At 41.1% G+C, this 19,475-nt stretch overlaps 1 long non-coding RNA gene across 2 annotated transcripts; it reads right to left on the reverse strand.

Annotated features, from left to right (window-relative positions):
- Positions 1-153: 153 nt before the first annotated feature.
- Positions 154-19,225, reverse strand: LOC135300500 (uncharacterized). Of its 2 annotated transcripts, none has more exons than XR_010362337.1 (3): positions 17,809-19,225; positions 17,506-17,685; positions 154-840 (listed from the first exon to the last, which is right to left on the reverse strand). It is a non-coding gene; the product is annotated as an uncharacterized LOC135300500 (long non-coding RNA). The 2 variants fall into 2 exon arrangements; XR_010362336.1 differs by having other exon boundaries at positions 17,357-17,685.
- Between the last annotated feature and the right edge of the window lie 250 nt (positions 19,226-19,475).

Here is a 19,475-nt window from a genome sequence, read left to right on the forward strand (position 1 = left end):
CACTGTCTTTGGAAGCTTTTCCTGGCCATATCACAGCTATTATCACACCAGTTCACACTATTTTATAACTTCGTACATGTGATTCCTTCAGACCTTTCCATCTTTCTCCCAGCTGTTTTTCAGACTCATACAAAGTGGTAATAGATACAGTACTTGCTCCATCTTGTTTTATTCATCTGCCCTCAAAGTGCCTTCACCTGTCTTGAAACTGACCAGTTCTAAAACCCTCAGGCAATGATGCCTTCAGCCCTTTCCTTGGGACTCTGAAAGACTGACAAAACTCAGTGGTTAAGGAAGCTGACCTGCTCATCTCCCTTGCTGAAACCTGACTGCACCTAGTGACTCTGCCACCCTCAAAAACTTGCCCTTGCATGCTGGTACTACCTGAACACCAAGGTGATGGCTATTCTGCATCATGAATAATTCATTCCCTATGATCCTTTATTATCACTTCCCAGACCTCTGTCAATTTGTTGCTTTTCTGTGAATTCCTGTGCTTTCCACAATCTGTTTTGTGGTGTTGCTTGTGTGATGCTTAATAGCCGCAGCTCGGAGTTGGCTGCATTTCAGCGGTGGGAGGGGGAACACAGGGAACTGTGAACTGAAACTCTGTATAATGTTGCTAGAGATGAGAACAAGTAAGGGAGTGTTTGCTATGCACGCTATCTCCAGAAAAACATCTTTGCAAATGTGTATCTGTGCAGGCATTGTGGAGATAGGGATTACGTTATGCAGAGGGGAAGAGGAGCTGACTGACAGTAGAGATTTGCAGTCCATATTGATGTTTCACAATTGTGCATCTGTCTGCAGAACAGCCACGAAGCTCTCGAAGTCAGTGCACTAAAACAAAAAAAATAAGGAAAGATAAATCAATAATTTCACTCACCCTTTTACCACAGCTTTATCACAGAGGGTGAAGGAGGAGTGTGTCATAACAGCTCATACTAGTGCGAAAATTTTAATCGAAACAGTCTTCAACAAGAATATACCACTTTGATAAAATCAACATTTTCCAAAAAATTCTAAGTACAAATGAAAAATCCCTATGTAAAAAGAGGCTGAAACAAAAATTTCAATATTGAAAAGTTGCCTTAAGGAAAAAAATGACAGATTTTCTTTCAAATTAAAGTACTATTTTTGAAAGCAACCTTTTATTTTTAAACACATTTTTCTGCTTATATTGTTTTTATGTTCTTCAGTTAATAATGAGAGACACTGATGTGTTCAATATCCTGCCATTAGTCTGGAATCAGGTTTCCAGGATATTAAAAACAATTGGTCCCTAACTAGTACCCAGAACATTTCTATTTCAGAGTGCAAAAATTTAAATTGTTTCATTCAGACTAATAAAGCTGCTATTGCCTTTGATAGAAAACTCATTACTTCATAGAAAAATCACTTGTTTTGAATATAAAATATCACCTGTACTAAATTATATAACAATATTTAATTATTATATTCATGGTATGTTATATTACTGGTAGGATTGCATAACGTGGCCTCATACGAGACTTGACTTGGCATAACCTAACTGCATTTCAACTGATATGTGAAATGATACCAAAACTTCACTCATTTTTAAAATAAAACATCAGTTCTTTTTCTAAAAGTATCTAATTAAAATGTTCATAATTTTTAGTTTCTAGGAATACACTGAAAACAGTATTTTTATCACTAAAAGGAACAAGATGCCTTGAAATCATAAACTTTGACATTTCTCTCAAACGAACATTTCAAGTTTCCTCTGGCTCTCACTTAACCTGTGATTCATTCTTTGTACTAAATCTAAATCTCCCTATTTGGAATAGTTTTCAGATTGGAGGCCTTGTCAAAAGCAATCATCATAAATTCAGCATGCACTTTATCGTAGCTGATTCTACCAGCATTTGTTGCAAGATAAAGCAGCTCATCGGTACTCACTTTCATCCCAATATTAATTCTTTTCTATGCACTCACGGGGATCTCAAAATTATCCCCATCAGAATATATAAATGAGGATAAAAATAAATCAGGATAAATTACATCAATCTTGCCACCCAACCACACCCAAGAACACAGAGGATTTCACGGCTCCCACCACAGCCCTGCTCACAAGATCCTGTTGCAGGGAGGACCCGGGATGGGACTGACACTTCTCCTCCATTCCTCTGCTCACGCCATGGCGCATCAGAAGAGCCTGGACTTCCCTTTCTAGCATGTGAAGGCAAGAAGAAAAGAAAAAGCTCTCCTTTCTGAAAGCACAAGTCCTCTCCTTCCTGCCGTCGGCAGCTGCAGTGGAACTGCAACCCAAGGCTTCCACCTAGTGTCTGCCGGCCAGCCCGGCACAGCAGCCCGCCGCAAGGCTGGGGCCAGGCTGCCCCGAGCTCGCTTTGCCAAGAGCAAAGCCTTGGCTCATTTCTGACGTGGGAATGTTTTCCTTACAATACAAAACCAAGCCTCGGCTCATTATGGACCGCCCAAGCTGTCACCTAGAACTAACCAGCTTCTGGTTTACATGTGGAAAATAAGATTATTATTATTATTATTATTATTATTATTATTATTATTATTATTATTATTATTACTATTTATTTCTTTATTTCCCCATCATACAGACAGTGCTAAAATCCAAGGCTTTAGGTGGATGCAACAGAAAAGAGGAGAAGACAAGCTTGTTGAATTAGGTAGGGCCACTCTCATATGCCCAAGGATATTTTCTTAACCTTTCTCTGGTGCTAACTTGCCTTTGTGGTAAGCCCACAAGAAAACTGAGTGACCTTCTAACATTTCAATTCTACTAATTAAGAGATACTTAAAAATTAGGCATGGCCTTTAGAATTGATATGTGATAGACAGGCACATTTCTTCCTCTTGTATTTGACTCCTTCCTCCACCTTCATTTCGCACCAAGGTGTTCGCTATTCTGCATCATGAGTAACTCATTCCCTGTGACCCTTTTTTTTTCACTTCCCAGACAACCTTTGCAGACTTGGTGGGACTTTAATCGGAACAAAGAATGAAGGACCTTATCAACAATTGTTTCTGCCTATCTCTTTCTTCATCCTATGAAAAGACAGTGTGTTTGCTGTTGATTTCCTTAAGGGCATCTAAAGCAGTACAATCTTTTTAGCCCTCAAAGCAGCACCCTTTGCATGTTGTCACCCTCGTACACTTATAGAGTGACCTGATACTAAAGTGTCTTCTACCTTCTCTGGTAAGTCCAGCTTTTAAAAATTTCTAGTGCTGGTGTTTCCAAGACCAAAGGCAGTTTTAAAATGCTTCTCTTGATCTCTCTGCTTCAGCTTCCTTGGAGCAAGGATCCTTGTGCTTTGGTTTATGTAAGCTAGAGGCTGTGTTCTCCCTCCAACACCTGCTATTAGTCATTTGGGCAAGTGGGTGTGTATATGTAGATCCATACATACACCCATTCACAAGAAAACGCTGTTAAGAGAAGCTCAGAGCCTACAACGGGGCCCCAGAGCTTTTTAGAATACATAGTCACACTTGGAAACTGGAGTCACTGAAAGCCATAAAAACTCACCAAGCCATGAAACCTGATCCAGCATTACAGTATCCCACTGCTCTGACCTACAAAAGCCCATATTCCTTCAGCTTCCCAGCTGTCTACTCTTTTTATTATGTGCATGAAATTCGGGGTATTTTCTATGTGGTTAGAAGACCATTTTAGCTGAATCAGTCTGTGTGCAATGTAAAGGTAAACAGGAAAGGAGAAGCCGCTGATGGAAGAAATGGTTGGAGCTGATGCACACACATTACCCCTTGGGGATGATGAAGGACTGTGCACACAGACACAGCATCCTGCCACACAAGACCAGCAGACTCTTCTGTGGGAGCTCCACCACAGTACTGGTAGGAGCTATAGGGTGAATACAGAGAGTATATTTCATTGACGTCACTAGCCAGCATTACTTAGAACAGGGCTAAGCACAATTGCAAAAAGAACTGCCTCCAAGCTATTCTATTTATATTCCTACCAGAGCTACCATTGGTACAGTCATCCTGCTGCTGAAATCCTGACCCTGTCGTTACCAGTGTAGCCACAGACCAGAGGAGATCATTTTGGATCTTTTCAGAATTTGGCATGTCTTCATACCAGCAAAAGCAGCATTGGCAGGGGGTGGAGTGTGCTATTTGCACAGGACCTGCGTCAGGATTGGCATTCAGTGAATAGCAAGACATATGAAGGCATTTTATCCCAATATAGAGAATAACGCATCTTCCTCTGCGTTGCTGGTGGTAACTTTGGCAGTCCAAGGAACAATGGTAATTGCTTGTTACTGTGGAAACAAGACCTCCAGAAATAACACTAATGAGCCAGCAGGGTCGTGGGAGAAACACAAGCATACTGTCTCCTGCAAACATACATGATTTGGCTGCACAGAGGAGATGGAGCTCTGGGGAAAGGAGCAATTTATTTGAATGCAACAGGCACCCAGCACAACCTCCATTCATCCCCCAAGCCATCTCAGCCTGCAAAAAATTTAAGTTACTTGAAAAAAAAATGTTCAGATAATTTTGGAAATCATTGCTTTTCACCTTCCTCCCTGCCCTAAATTTTGGGGAAGTTGACTGGGAGATCCTCTCTCCTTTGGAGGGAGCCATTTTGTGCAATACACCTGATAGGAAGATGTCTCCAAAAATCTCTCAATGAAAAACACGTTCTTACAAATTTACCTACCCAATTCTGCAGATGCAAGGGGCATCAGTAATCTGGGAGACGGGTCTATAAGCATCTGAATGGCAAGGTCCTTCTCCTAATAACCATCTGTTCATGATCCACCACTCCAACTTAAACAAGACAAAAGGAGGAGTGTGCACAGCAGAAGAGGGGAAAGAAGGTAGGAGACACCATGGGCTTACTGCAGCCTCAGCATGTGCCTTTCTCCACTTTCATGCTGTGTTGGTCTTGACAAAGAGAGAATAAGACAGTGCAAAGGAAGAGAGATGGTGGATGGTAACCTCTGAACACAGATATTTTTGGTGTTCCATATTCTTTTGCCTTATAAAATCCCCAAAATTATGCTTTCTGCCCCCAGTCCCTACTGGGATGGCAGTGTGGCTGCATATTAATAGTCAGCTCAGCCTCGTGTGCTAGATGCCAGGAAGTGGACCTAGTGCTCAAACTGCCCTGAAGGATTCTTCCTTCTGCCTGCCAGTGGCTCCAAGGCTGTTAAACTTGATCTTCCTACTTAAAGGTGGCATACTTCAGATTAGCAGGTGGCCTCAAAGGGGCAAAGATAGGCACAGAAGTCAGAGCTAGCCTGGGCCAGACAACACTTTCAAATACATCCTGCCTTTACATGAAGGAATGTTTTTGATTGCTCCACCCTATAGGGGAAAGATAAGAAGATGTAAACATCAGTCACAGGGAGAAGAAAGGCGCACTCAGATGACAGGGTCTTTTCTACTGGTGGCTCCTGTGGCAGGCCAGGAGCTTTTCAAAAAGCAAATAAACAGGTAAGGTCACCACTTTGCTTGTTATTGCACTCCCTTGAATAATTTTTATTCACTGTTTTTTTGTTCTCTATCAAGAAGCCTCAGATAAAATCAAGGCCCTACTGCACAGATTAGGAACATCCCTGACACCAGCTCCTGCCATACTGTATGCCCACACAACAAGCACAAGGAGAAGATGAAAGAGGGTGCTGTCTACAGACAAGGACCTAAGGCACAAAGACATGGAATGACTCAGCCATGGTTATGTCAAGAGTTAGTGGAAGTCAGTAGTTCACTAATAGCAACTTTAGTCTTTGTCCAGAGCTTTTGCACAGCCTTTGTCCAGAGCTTTAATCACAAACTCCTCCATTTTCCTACAACCCAAAAATAGAACATGGGCAAGCAGTGTGAAGAAGTTTGACATATAAATGGGAAATAAAAGTCAGAAGTTAAATGATCAAGATGTTGACGTGTCCTTCAAATATTATTGCATTGACACAATATTGTGAGCAAGGGTTCTCCACAGCTTTAATAATTTTAATTTCAGAAATCTTAATCACGTTTGTGTGAAGGGGTTTTGACTCCTCAGAATAAATAAAAGCAAATTAACAGTATGCTCTCCACTGCTGAGGTGCTGGGCCCCCATCCAGGATTTCTGCTTTTTCCCAGCAACAGTGGGTGACACTGCAGGTATTGGAGCAGAACATGGTCCAGCAACACCTGGAGAGCCAAACCGGTTTGGAGCTGCAGTCAGAGAGCAATGGAGACAGTTAAATAAGGGAGGAAATTGCCCCAAACACTGCTCCTTTCAAAAAAAGAAAAGAGTTTAAATTCAATACAGCCTCTCTCTGATCTGGTTACGTGAGCAGTGTCCAGTGTGTAAGAACCTCACAGATGTTAAAGAAAGAGAGGAGAAATTAAACTCAGTTTGGGTAACAATTTCTGAGGTTGTAGCTGCATATTTGCCTAGAGCATCCCACCCCTCCAAACACAGAATGTTACCATGGTGACAAATTTCAGCTGTAGGTAAGGAACTGTTTCTGTATGAGAGCCATTTTGTAGAAATATAAAACCTAAAGATTAAACCCCATTGCACCATTTATAATCTTCGTTGCCACATATTCACAACTAGATGAGCTCTCTTGTCTCAAGAACAGTTAACCAAAATGCAAATAAAGCTGCTTTGTTTTAATCCATGTGTTCTGCTAATGGAGCTCATCTCAGTACAGTAAAATAACACTCTCAAATTCAGCAAAAAATGTAGATATTCATTTGCTTCCAAATTGTGTCTAAGGGAGTTATTAATACTTTTGATTCTCAGAAGACAGATCTATTCCATTGCTTGACTGTGAATTACAAGAAAATTGCCTTAAATCATGCTTGGATCCAATTCATAGCACCTTAAGCACAGCAAGTCCCCAGTGCAGCCTGCATCACGCAAGCACGGCAGGGAGCCAAGCACAGCTCGTATTGTAGATTTCCTCCCAGTAACTTAGGAGAAGGTTACAGCCCAATGATCACATGTTAAACCAGGTCTAAATCATACATCAGCTTATGAAAGCCATCACAGTAAACTCCCTCTCTTCCCATTCTAATATTCCTAAATAACTGGCATGTTCTAAGGTGCCATTTCATCAGTTGTCCCAGACTGAGCAGTTCTGCTCCTGCTGCTTTAATTTTTCTGTGTCTGAGCACAGACACAGAGAGGCACAGAGCCTTGGACCACCATCACCTGGGAGCCAGGGGCAGAGTGCCAGCTGCTAGAAGCTCCTGTAAGATTACTGACCTTAACACTGCTAAAGCTTTGTGGCATTCAATGATGCCTTTCTCTGCAAACTCTTCCTTGCCCCTAGTGTCTCACACAGACACCAACATGCCTGGGGCTGTAAAACCATCCTTCACAGCCAGAGCACAGCTAAGTGACACTCTGGCTTTAGTAGAGTCAAATGAGCAGTGAGACAATTGTGGAATAAACCCCTGCCTTAAGCAATGTATCCTTTTTACGAAAATTGGGAAAAAAATGGGCTGGAGAACTACTGAGCATGGGTCCATGACATGTCTGGCAATGCCATTCCACATCCTTTGTCTCCACTGCAGGAATGAAGGCTCAATCCTTCCTTCTCCCCATGAGCCTATGCAGGTATGTATTGCTTGACCATCCTATTAGCATATATAGCCACATCACAAGCATTGCAAGTATTCTCCTTTTGCCTCAAATCCTTTCAAAATACCTACTCTCTGAAACTTCAACATCCTGCTTTGTTTAGTCTTCAAATTGCCTTTCAGTCATCACCAAAATGTATTGATTATAATTCATTTACTGTGTAAGGATTTACAGTGAACTATGCCTCAGTGAATTGTGCCAGGTTAATTGTGCACTTAGCTCAAATACACAAGTGAAGTTCAGCCCTTGCCCAGCTAAGGGGAGGGCTCTCTTGGTAATTTATTATGTCCTCTAGCCATGGAAGCAGAAGAGGGAGCAATCACTAACCAGTAAAGCAAGCAGCAGCTCTGTTTTTATCACACAGTAGCAAATGGGCCTTTGTAGTTTGTGATAGGGTGAAGATCCTTGCTGCTCACCCTGTTTCCACAGATTGCCAGAGGACTGTACTGGAGAGTCCAAGTTAATAAAAGATTGGTCTGGTCAGAGTTCAAATGGGCGCAGTAACCAGTCATTTCATCCACTTCAGCAGGACCAGCTATTTATACCTGTCTATTGGTTTTGCATGACCTGACCTGGTTTTGGTAGCAGCGGGCTACAGGGTGCATTCCGTGAGAAGCTGCTAGAAGCTCCTTCTGTGTCCAACAGAGCCAGTCCCTGACAGCCCTAAAGATGGGCATGCTGGTCAAGGCTGGGCCAATTATGATGGTAAAGCCTCTGTGGTAACATTTAAGAACAAAGGTGAACAAAAAGTGGTTGCATAATTTTAACTGGAGTGAGAACATGTGAGAAGAACTCTGCAGACACCAAGGCCAGTGAAGGAGGGGGAGAGGTGCTCCCAGCACCAGAGCTGGGATTTCTCTGCTGGCCGTGGTGAAGACCTGGTGAAGCAGTTGTGCCCCTGCAGCCCATGGAGATCCACCTGCAACCTGTGGAGAAACCCTGTGCTAAAGAAGGTGGATGGCTGAGAGGTGGCTGTAAGCCCATGGGACACTCATGGAGAGAGGGGCCCTCCTCTCAGGCTGGAGCAGCCTTTCTGTGAAGGACTGCACCCTATGGAAGAGTGACCCATGCTGCAGCGGTTTGAGGAGGACTGTTGCTTTTGGGATGGACTCATCTTGCAGCAGTTCGCAGGGAGCTGTTCATCATGAAATGGACTCATATTGGAGAAGTTCATGGAGAGCTGTCTTCCATGGCAGGGACCCCACAGTGCAGCAGGGGAAGGACTCCTCTCCATGAGCAGCAGGAGAAGCCACAGGTGATCAACTGACCATAACCCCCATTCCCTGTCTCCCTGCACCACTGGAATGGGAGGTAGAGCTGGGAAGGAGGGAGGGTGGGGGAAAGGTGGTTTTAAGGGCTTTTTTTACTTCTCACTACCCTGCTCTGATTTCATTAATAAATTCACTTCATATCTCTAAGTTGAGCCTGTTTTACCTGTGATGATACTTGATGAGTCCTTATCTCAACCCATGAACCCTTTTTATACTTTCTCTCCTCTGTCCAGGTGCAGAAGGGAGGGGGTGAGCTGCTTCCGTGGGTGCCCAGAATCCAGCCATCATCAACCCGTGACAATCTGCCACTGTCTGCTGCCTCAGACAGGACCAGCACCGGCCATGCTCAGCTCAGCCACCAGCTACCTCACTGTCCTTCCAGGGCCAAGCCTCAAACTCTCTCTCCTGCACAAATATCTGCCCCACCTCCAGAACTGGTGAATATTATCCTGTCAGCCCAAGACAAAAATTCTCCATGGGAAAATCACTTGGGAGAAGGAGGGACATTCTCTAGGGAACTCAATTTTTTCTGGAGCTGGCAGCAGTTGTCTTCTTTCCGGATGAAGCAGAAACTCAAGGTTCTTCCTGCTAATAGTCATTAAATAACTTTTCTCTTTTTTTCCTAATACCATTTCAGTATTTTGATCAAGTTCCAGCTTGGTTTAATTACATACTTTCTATCTGAATTCCTGCCCAAGCTTCATTTAGAGAAATTATTCATTTCCTATCTTCAACATTATTATTATTATTGTGCTTATTTGCACGATGTGCTTAGCATTCATTGTACACATCTTCAGTGCTCTGATGGGCTCATCAGAGTGGTGCCGGTGGGATGGAACAGAAGAACACTCCTCATCCGCCACCCCGAAAAATCAGCCCTCCTTCCCATCACATAGAGGCAATTTTGCATTGCTGCACGTTAGGGAATGCTCACAGTCGCATCTGGGGTATGACAAAATTACTACCAGTTCCTCCTGAGAACAAGCCTGAATGCTGAACAGTAACATTATTTAGAAACAAAATCCTTATCTGACTGCTAATAGCAGGTACAAGGGAAAAATGTTAATTTCAGACTATTAATTTTTCTGGGACACACATTCCCAACAGTGAAGACAAGGAAAAGTTGGGTAGAAATGGCAAAAACACATACCCAGGAACATTTTTTCTCTTTCCTTGCACGGATTGAAGATTCTAACAGTCTTCATCTCACATGACAAACTTATGCAAACCTCATGCAGCACATGGTTTTCTGTCCCTTAGTAATGGATATGAACAGAGAACTTCAGTTTCTTTATCATGTTGAAAGCAATGTTTTTCTTACCATGGTGATTTATTTTCTACCCAACTGTTTTCAAAAAATTTTAGACTTCACTCCTCCATATCTCTCCTGTAAAGAGACAATTTTCCAAGTTTTACCACACAGGGCCAGAGAAAAGCGCTTTTTCCTTCTTTTCATCTCAGCCAAGGGACCTAGTTTGAGAACTCCTGGAGACTGGCAAAGAGACCAACACAAAAGCCATTTTGCTGGTTCACTGACAGAAGGGCAGGGACAGGACAGACAGAATGGAGGAGAGCACATGCTCAGGAACAGTTGTGATCATTCCCCATACATGAGGTCAGGCAAGTATTAGTTAAAATTATAATGAATATAAAATGGATGATCCTTAGATCTGCATTATATTGCACTTTTGCTAGGCAGTAGTATCCCCAGGGCAAGAGCAAGCCTTGCATAAATGTCAGAAATGGAGCAAACACCCAGTCAGCCTATCTTAATAAATCAACTGCACTCCAGCTCCTGGCATTTCTTTGCTTCTTGATGTGGATTACGATCTGATTCCAAACACAGGGCATCAAAATCAAAGCAGTAGCAGCAGCTGGACAAGGATGAGACAGCTCCACGTGGATTTAATCACGGATAGATGCAGAGTAGTGATGGAGCAAAAGATGGCATATCACTATGCAGTTGACACAGCACTTCCTAATGTTGAAATAAAACCCAAAACAGTTTCAGTGGCTCAGCCTCAGTCTAGAGGGCAAACAAATTTCAGTGAGAGGACACCTGATCTTCTGCTTGTCACACACCTTCCCTCACAACACATTACTGCAATCTCTCTTGGGAAAGCATAAAGCTCCTCTGAGGCAGGAAGTTTCAGTGTCTGTAATATCAAGGCACGTTACTAGCACCTTTCCAGCCTTGCCTTGGGTTAGACACATGTTTATTCTACAAAAAACTGGAAGTGATTTAAGACATTAGCATTCCTTAGATGCATGTCACCCCAAATCTCCTCACACCTATCAGTAGGATTCTCACTCCCACTGCCAGGAGGACAAAAGGTGCAAGCACTCCTCACCTATTGTTCTTCAAAGCCCATTATCTGAGCTTAAGGTGCTGGGGATAACGATCTCACAATGTACTGTAGTATCCTTCCAAATGCACTAGCCCAGCTGGGGAGACTGAAATCTCTAGCGCCGATGGAAACTGAGCAGATGGGGATGAGAGCTTCTTAAACTACCTTACCTAGACACAAAAAAGCCTGTCCACATCCTCAGACATCTTGCACATTCTCTAAATCCACTTCTACTCCGTATGTAACAGGTACGTGTCTCACCCTGGCATTCAAATTCAGGTTCCTCACAGCACACAGGTGTGACTCTCCCCAGTTACACAATCCAGAGTAGCCACACTCGACAAAACTCTAGTGGTATTTGTTGAGTATTAACAAGCATTGCCCAGGCTGTAATCAACTAACTACCCTAGAATCTGAGATTTAATGCAACTTCGCATACTTGCAAGCAGACAACGAATATCCCAACGCTACACAGCAAATAAAGAGAATCAAAAAAGTATTGCTTTCATTTGTTATTGGTAGTGGTTTAATCTTGTAATTTTAAAGGCAATCACATTTTGGAAAGAAGGCTTGGCACGTGATTTCTTTATGTCTAGGTTGACAGCACTGTTTCTAATAAGCAAACATTCTGCCATACTAAATGCATACATGTTCAGGGACAAACTTATTACAGGTATGATTCTGCAACATATTTCTGGTATCACAAGCTCGTACTGGCCCATTATACACCACATAGACACACACCATAGTTCCCTGAGGAAAGAGGTCTTTGCTTTACTCACTTTGTTTGTTACTGCAGGGCCTAGCCCAGCTCTCAGCACAAGCTGAGCACTAACTTGCCTGTAGCTTGTTCTGAACACACTTGGTATTAAAGGTCAATCTTCCCTCAAGCAATTTGCTACTAGGGCTATCCCCTTCCTTTGTGTTACTTAATGCTTGAAACACCAAGTTCTTTTCTTCACCAAAAAACTTTTATTGTAGAAGTTATCTTGATTACATCGGTAATGTTTACAAAAGATTGGACAATTCAGCCTGGGAGCAGATAATTCAGCTTGAAGACATAACAGCCATAACCTCAGAAAAACTCTGAAGCTCAGCTTCTGGAGGGCTTCGAAAGTGATGGAAGAATTTATCCTAATTTCTGGGGTGAGGGTCTAGATCAAAAATCAACAAAAGGCAAGCTCTGTACACTGGAGAGGAAGTCACACTGTGCTCTTCAGATGGAGCCAGATATTCTCCTAAGTGGAGAAAGGATGAGGCACCCAAAAAAACCCAGAAGGATAATGCGATGTTTAAAAAGGAAAAAATGGGATTTGTATGATACATGTGACTGCTAAAATGGCTGGGGAGACAGAATAAAGATGAAGGGACAAGGTTTGGCGGTCAGCAAAGAAGATGAGCTGGCAGATCCAGAACACAGCTGGATGGGAGCTTCCATAAGTACCATACTAAACTAAAAGAAAATGAGAGAGAACACCTAGGAGCTGCTGTTTGAAAGCAGCAGCAATCAGAAAAGGAACAAAAAGCTACCAGGATTCCCTCTAGAGCTCCCTAGAAAACTTACAATTTTATTACATCACAAGGTTTCACAAAACCACCAGAGCCTTGACTCTACTTGCTGTATCTCACATGTAGCCAAACCCTTTGTTTACTCTCCTCGCTCTCTTTCAAACAAACCAGTCAAAGAAAACGTGTTTCATTTCTGAAGAGCCCTCAATCAGTGCCACCCTGTTCCCAGAGCATGGTGATGCAGAAGCCACATGGCCACTGGGACCTGCTGAGGAAGGAGCTCTACCACACACAACAGCACAGAGCCAGGCACCCCTGTAGGATCACGGGATGCTCCTCTGCAGCAGACCCCAGGAGAGCAGCATGCCCAGGGCTGCAGCATGTGCATGCAGAGAATCAGGGAAACAGGGAAGGGTCACTGCTTCAGCCTGCACAAATGCAAATGTTAGCCATGCCCTCAGCAGTATTACCCTAACACCCACCCCAGTCTGTGAAAACTCCGCCTCTTCTCCAAACCGAATTGGCCCACTTCTCACCTCCCCAGCAAGTTTCAACTTCCAAAAAGCTTTGTTTTTCAAGTGTCCTTATAAACACACACCATCCCTGCTCCACTGCAGCTTCTCTCAATGCAAAAATAATGTGTGTAGCAGCAGGGTTTCATTTGGGGAAGAACACAAAAGCAATTTCAAACCAAACGCGTCTTTAAAACATGTCTCAGATCTGACTGTCAGGCCTCTGGCAACCAGGACAGTTGTCTAGAGCTTCGTATTAAGCCATAAATTACCTAGCCAAGAGCACCACAAGCAGAAGGAGTCAAAGAAAAACACTAACAAAAAAAAACCAATTTGAAAATAAACCAATCCAGTTGTCTTCCCCCACCACTGAAATGCCCCAGTAGCAAAGTTACAGAATAACGTTACAGCGAGGTTTTCTAAGAAGCTTGATATGAAATTGTATTACAAATCCAAGTATTTTTGAACCATCAGTTCCATTTCAGACCAGTATTCTGTAACACACAACTTCTCAGCAGTACTGCAAATATCAGACCAGTTTTCAAAAAAAAACCACAAACCCTAAAGTGTTCTCATTGGAAATGTACCACCTTATATTGTAAAAATTAGAGGAAAACCAGAAAATATATAAATTAAACTTGCATTTGCTTACCACTTATTTTAAAAGGATTTAAACAACCATTTGTGGAAACAGCTAGACAGGCATAATTATCTTTACCTACCAAGTGCATTTGCCAAGACAGGGACTATAATCATACCAGCTGTCCAGGAGGGAGTATATTTAGAAACAAGTTCATTTTCATCTGGCAGCAGAGCTTGGATCTGTTGAGAAATGCTATCTTCCATTCAAGTTAATATCTAACCGTATTAATTTTTATGACATATCAAAACATAACTCAGCTATTTCTTAAAACACAGAAATAATTTCAGAAGGTTTCTACAGAATTATTCTATCTCAATAATTTCAAAGTTATACCTTCAGATTTCAGTGGGTTTCATATACACTAGCTTAAAGACAACTGTCATTTTAACCTAAAATCTTAAACTTGCATATTTTAAAATACTGATCAACTGGAGAGGGAAAAAAAAAACCAACCAAACACCTAAACCAGACTGGCCTTTTTGTTAAGCTGTGGAAAAATACAAGACTATTGTAATCGACACTTTCCCATTAATTTATTCAGGCATGGAAACTGGTATCTTTCTGGACAAAGAAAGTGAAAAAAAAAAGAAGAAAAAAAGAAACAAAATTATTAAAATATTCACACAGAACTATCATTTGGAATCAACATTTTGGATGGCCCACTGGAAACCAAGCTAAGACCTTATTTCAAGAAAACATCAGAGCAGCCATTGCTTAGAAAAAGAAAGTGGGGTTTCAACTTGTGTGAGCACGGAAAAAGACTTTGTCATCTCTACTCACAATCTACTCCCATCATGCCTTCCAGTAATAAAAGAAACCTCTTAGGAGTTCAGGAAGCACACAGTACTACTGGATAGACCTGTTGTTTTGATTTTTCTGTCGATTTTGATTTCTCCGTTTCTCCATGTTTGTTTCTAATTTGAACGACAGCAACTCAAAACAACCTCAAAGTTAGTAGAACCCATTCAATGAAGTTTTTAAAAATAATAAGACTGAAAGCAGCCTTGTTTGAGGTAAATGAAGCTGTGTGTTTAAGGAGTTTATTTATATAAAAATTGAGAGGTTTTAGGAGAAAAATTATGTTGATGTCATTTGTTAACTCCGGGGTTTGGAGGGAGGGGTTTTGGGTTCGCCTTTAAGGATCTGAGAGTTTGTCCATGCATTTTCAGGGTGGCGATACCAAAGCAGAGCAAGAGATGGCAGCATTGGTAAAGCATCGCACGGCTCAGCCTCTCCCTTCCCGCTGCCGAGCCAACCTCAAGCCATTGTTGCATTGCTGCTAAAACCCCAGCCAAAAAAATGCTCTCCTGAAGCGTTCCCTGAATTGCTGTGGATTCGCAGATCTTGTTTGTGTGTGGCAGACTGGTAAAAAAAGGGAAGTATTGGAAAAGAGAGAGTTACTACTCTCCTTACCAGAACACAGGGCAGCTTTCCAAGACTAGAACTGCCAGTCACGTTCCTGTTACATGTACCATAAAGATAATAATTCCTCAAGGCAGGTCCAATCAGAACTCCATCGAACTGTAGACTTGCTGCAAGAGCATATATTAAAAGGCAACCCTTGCAAAAGACGTTTACAATGTAGATTAGGACACACTAAATGAAAACTCACTAAATAGCTGAGAATGGGAGTGGAAGTATTGCAAATACAGGAAAATTATTCTACATAGGATAGTCCACCCTCATATAAATTTTGTAAAATAACGCTGCACTTAACAAATTGCAGTGTTTGGAATCATAAACTAACTGGGGTTTTTTGGTTTGGTGGTTTTTTTTTTTTTTGTTTTTTTTTTTTTTGTTTTTTTTTTTTTTTTAAATATCACATGTGGTTATCTCTGGCAAAGAGATTTCTGGGTTCCTGCATTGTTTCTTGAGAACCTGAAATCCTAGCTGCTCGTAATGTGTGACTGTATTGCTCCATATAAAACACAAACACTCTTAACAACAAAGCAGCCAGCGATGGGTTCATTTCCAATTGCCATGACATCATCCTAATTCCAAGGCACTCCACACACTTCCTAATGGTATTCTCAACACCTGAGGGTACTTCTAGCTGTAATTATAAAGAAATATCCCAAGAGTGCACACCACAAACCTTTTAAATGGTGAGAAGACTTTTGGAGTGACCACACTGCCAAAATACCACATGGTGTTTTCTTTTTGAGAGACAATTTTAATTGCCTGAACTATTTTGCAGAAAAGCCCAAACATTTGTGAACATCGGTCAATTTTTTTTTAAGTGAGAATAGGTCTCTCTCCTGTTTTTTTTTATAAAATAGCTCGATAAACCATCAGTTGCTCTAAAACTAGCTGTATTTATTCACATAGAAATAAAAAAGCAATATTTTTTACAAAAATATTCTCTCACACACAAACTGGGGAGGTGCCCTTTACCATAACACTGGCGAAAACACAGATTTCCTCCTTCTACAACATAAAAGTACATTTTGTACACAGCATAACTGCTGAGTAAAAAAAAAAAATTAAACAATTGTCCACTTTACAAAGGTTCTTTGTAGGTTTTATAACACTGGTGTTACCCAAACAGAAATGAAAGAAAGCTAATGTGGCACATAAAACTAAGCAGTCTTTCAAAAACTTAGCAAAATACAATCTTAATTAAAAAGAAAAAAAGTCTTCTCTCTATTCCTGGAAAGATAATGACTTTTCATTTTATTTTTTTACTAAAAATGTAAACAAAATGCTCCCTGGGGTTAGTGTCCCACTGATATTTTAATAACACTTTAAAACAATGATGTAATCCTACGTCAATGCCTTCACTATTTAAATATCAGAAAATGCCAGACCTTTGCTCACATGTACATGTAACCCTGTTCTTTAAAATGATATTATTACTGCTATTCAAACTTAAAATATTTCTTAGTTATATAGGCATTAAAATACAATATCTGGTTATGGTATTTTTTTTAAAGCCCACTACATACTAGCTACCATGTAATTTCTTCAACTTAAATTATACTTAACTTTTTCTTTCTTCACTATTTTTTACTAAAATAATTTCTTGCTTTATAAGAAAACATTTTGCAGCTCTGCAAGGTAAGAATCTGTTTCACAGCAACTGAGATGTGTTTATGTGGTGAGATTTTTTTCTTAGGTAAGTGTCCTTTAGTCTCACAGAAAAGCAGTTACAGATATGCTGAAAGCTGGGAACTGAATATAGCTTAAATTAACATGAAACAGTGCAAAATAAAATCTAACAGATAAAATATTCATAGAAACAATGTTTCTAGACACACTCACTGAAATCTTTAACTCAAGAATGAGAATTACTTTGAAATTTTAAGGGGAATTATTGAGCTTGATTTAAAAACGTATGGAGGGCAGTTCTACAGTCTGCTGAAACAGGAGGTCAGAGTTATGTTCCTTTCATATCTGTCCTTAAAATATAGTATGATAAGCATAATTCTCAAGAGGACATCTTTTATTTTCCTAGTCATTTCACCAGCACTTACATGGGGAGTTGCACATCTCTCCTTTCATTGTTATTCCACAGCTGGCTCGTAGCAGAGAAATACACAACACCATTAAGCAACCTCATCCAAAAGCTTGTGCCTGCCTCAGAACATGCTAGTTCCACTTACATAGACACAAGAAAATATACCTCAAGTTATCCAAGTCTTGCATAGTATGCCTTTTTCACTTGTAATACAGGAAAAGGAAGACATTGTGAAGTCAATATAAGTGCAGTTGTAGGTGGTCAAAATTCCCAGGAGCACAGGGGCCTTCAACTTTTCACACAGGTGAACAAGGTTTCAGCTTCCCAAATCTCTGGCAATTATTTCTGCAATTATTCAAATAAGCAATGTTTAAACTCAAGTATTTTCAGAAGTGCAGAATTCATCTCAGGTGACCTAGGCCAAGCACAACTGCATTAGCAGGAGAGGATAGAGCCTGAAAAACACACCTGTTGTGATGCTTCCAAAAAGGATGGTGAGGACACAGTGGCAACACCTGAAGTCTCAGCAATTTGTGCTATAAATAACAACAAGCTATCCCACAAGCAAATTTACTTCCCTTGACTTGTTAAACTTGTTAGATACTACAGGTGCTGGCTATGAGAGATCTCTGTATTGTTAAATAAAGCTTTTTTTTTTTAAACGTAATATCCAGTCCACTAGGTTGTTATGCTACATCTTGCAGGGGTTTTTTCCTGTTCCCACCTTTCTACTGCCTCTTAGTTGCTTCTGCAATCACTAGATGTTAATCAGTCCTGGTCACAGGTCACTCATGAAGAACTCACTACTTCTTCCATCTAAGTATTTTCACTTTCATAATGTCAAAACCAAGATAAAAAAATTTATGTCACATCGTTCCCCACAAGAACAACTGTGGGGAACATCATAGAATATTTTCAAACTCCCATCTTTTTTAGTATAATCTTTTATTTTTTAGCTTTAGGGAAGGGAATGCACCCTCATACCAAACCTTAAATTGCACACAAAAATATTTGCTTCCTACTGGCTGTTCCAGCTAGAACCATGACTGTTCTGCTGTACTGAGAATTATGGAGTTTTACATTCTACTTTTTTTTCAACTCTCACTTCTCTTTTCCATCTTGCCATCCTCCTGTTTTCTTCCACTTTAACTTACAGCTGAACCCAAGAGCTGTGAAGTATTCCCAGATTCCCACAGTCAAGAAGAACTAAAAAGATGTTGTGAGGGCAAGGAGCTATTCCAAGTATCTCACAGTAATCTCCAACCTCAGCTTCTGCTCTCCTTTTTCTGAAGCAAGATCACAAGAATAAAACTCATGAAGAACATAAAAGTGAATAAAAGCACTGTCATAGAGGGCAGCCTAACAAACAGCCCTCAGTGTTTGGGTCTCCCACTCATCCTCACCAAAGGCAGCATAAGGAGTCCTTGCACAAAGCAGACTGCACCAGCAGACTCTTCTGCTTACTGAGAAGAAAAGCAGTTACCTGAATTCAAGCACACAAATGGTTAACATTATTATGTGATTCATCCAATTAAATCACAGAGAATCATCACACAGTCAGTGTGTCACCTTCATTGGTCATAAGTAACAAAGACAATTATCAACATTTCCTGTTCTGGTAGTTGAGGTCTAACACAGGCAAGAGGAAGACAAAAACCGTGTAGCAGATTATGAGTGCTTCCCCACATTGAGCAACATAAATCAGTCTGGTAGGCAAATTATTTACAGCCTTGCACATAAAAACATCAATAACTTGCCCTTAAGGTGCTCCCCTGACTCTCAGACTGAAGATATTAACAACTCGATGTTGCAAGTCTGGGTGCAGGCTCTGTTGTATGTCTTCCCACCTCTCCCTGCTCACCAAGGCACTTGGAAAGAGACAGCGAGCACAGTCTGTCATCTTGTGGTTACCAGAGCAGTAAATCAGGGGAGAGTCAGTAAAACAGCAGTTGAGACAGACACTCCATCATCTCACAGACAAGCCTTACAGGATACACAGGACACAACTATACAAAACAAAGCAATACCCATTATTATCCATTAGCCATTAATGTTATCCATTATCCATTGTTAATGAGAACTCACTAATCCTAGCTATCAGATATCCCAGCAGTCTTGAGCAGTCAGAGATGGTA

Source organism: Passer domesticus, chromosome 5, assembly GCF_036417665.1.
Source record: "Passer domesticus isolate bPasDom1 chromosome 5, bPasDom1.hap1, whole genome shotgun sequence".
Classification (NCBI taxonomy): Eukaryota; Metazoa; Chordata; class Aves; order Passeriformes; family Passeridae; genus Passer; species Passer domesticus.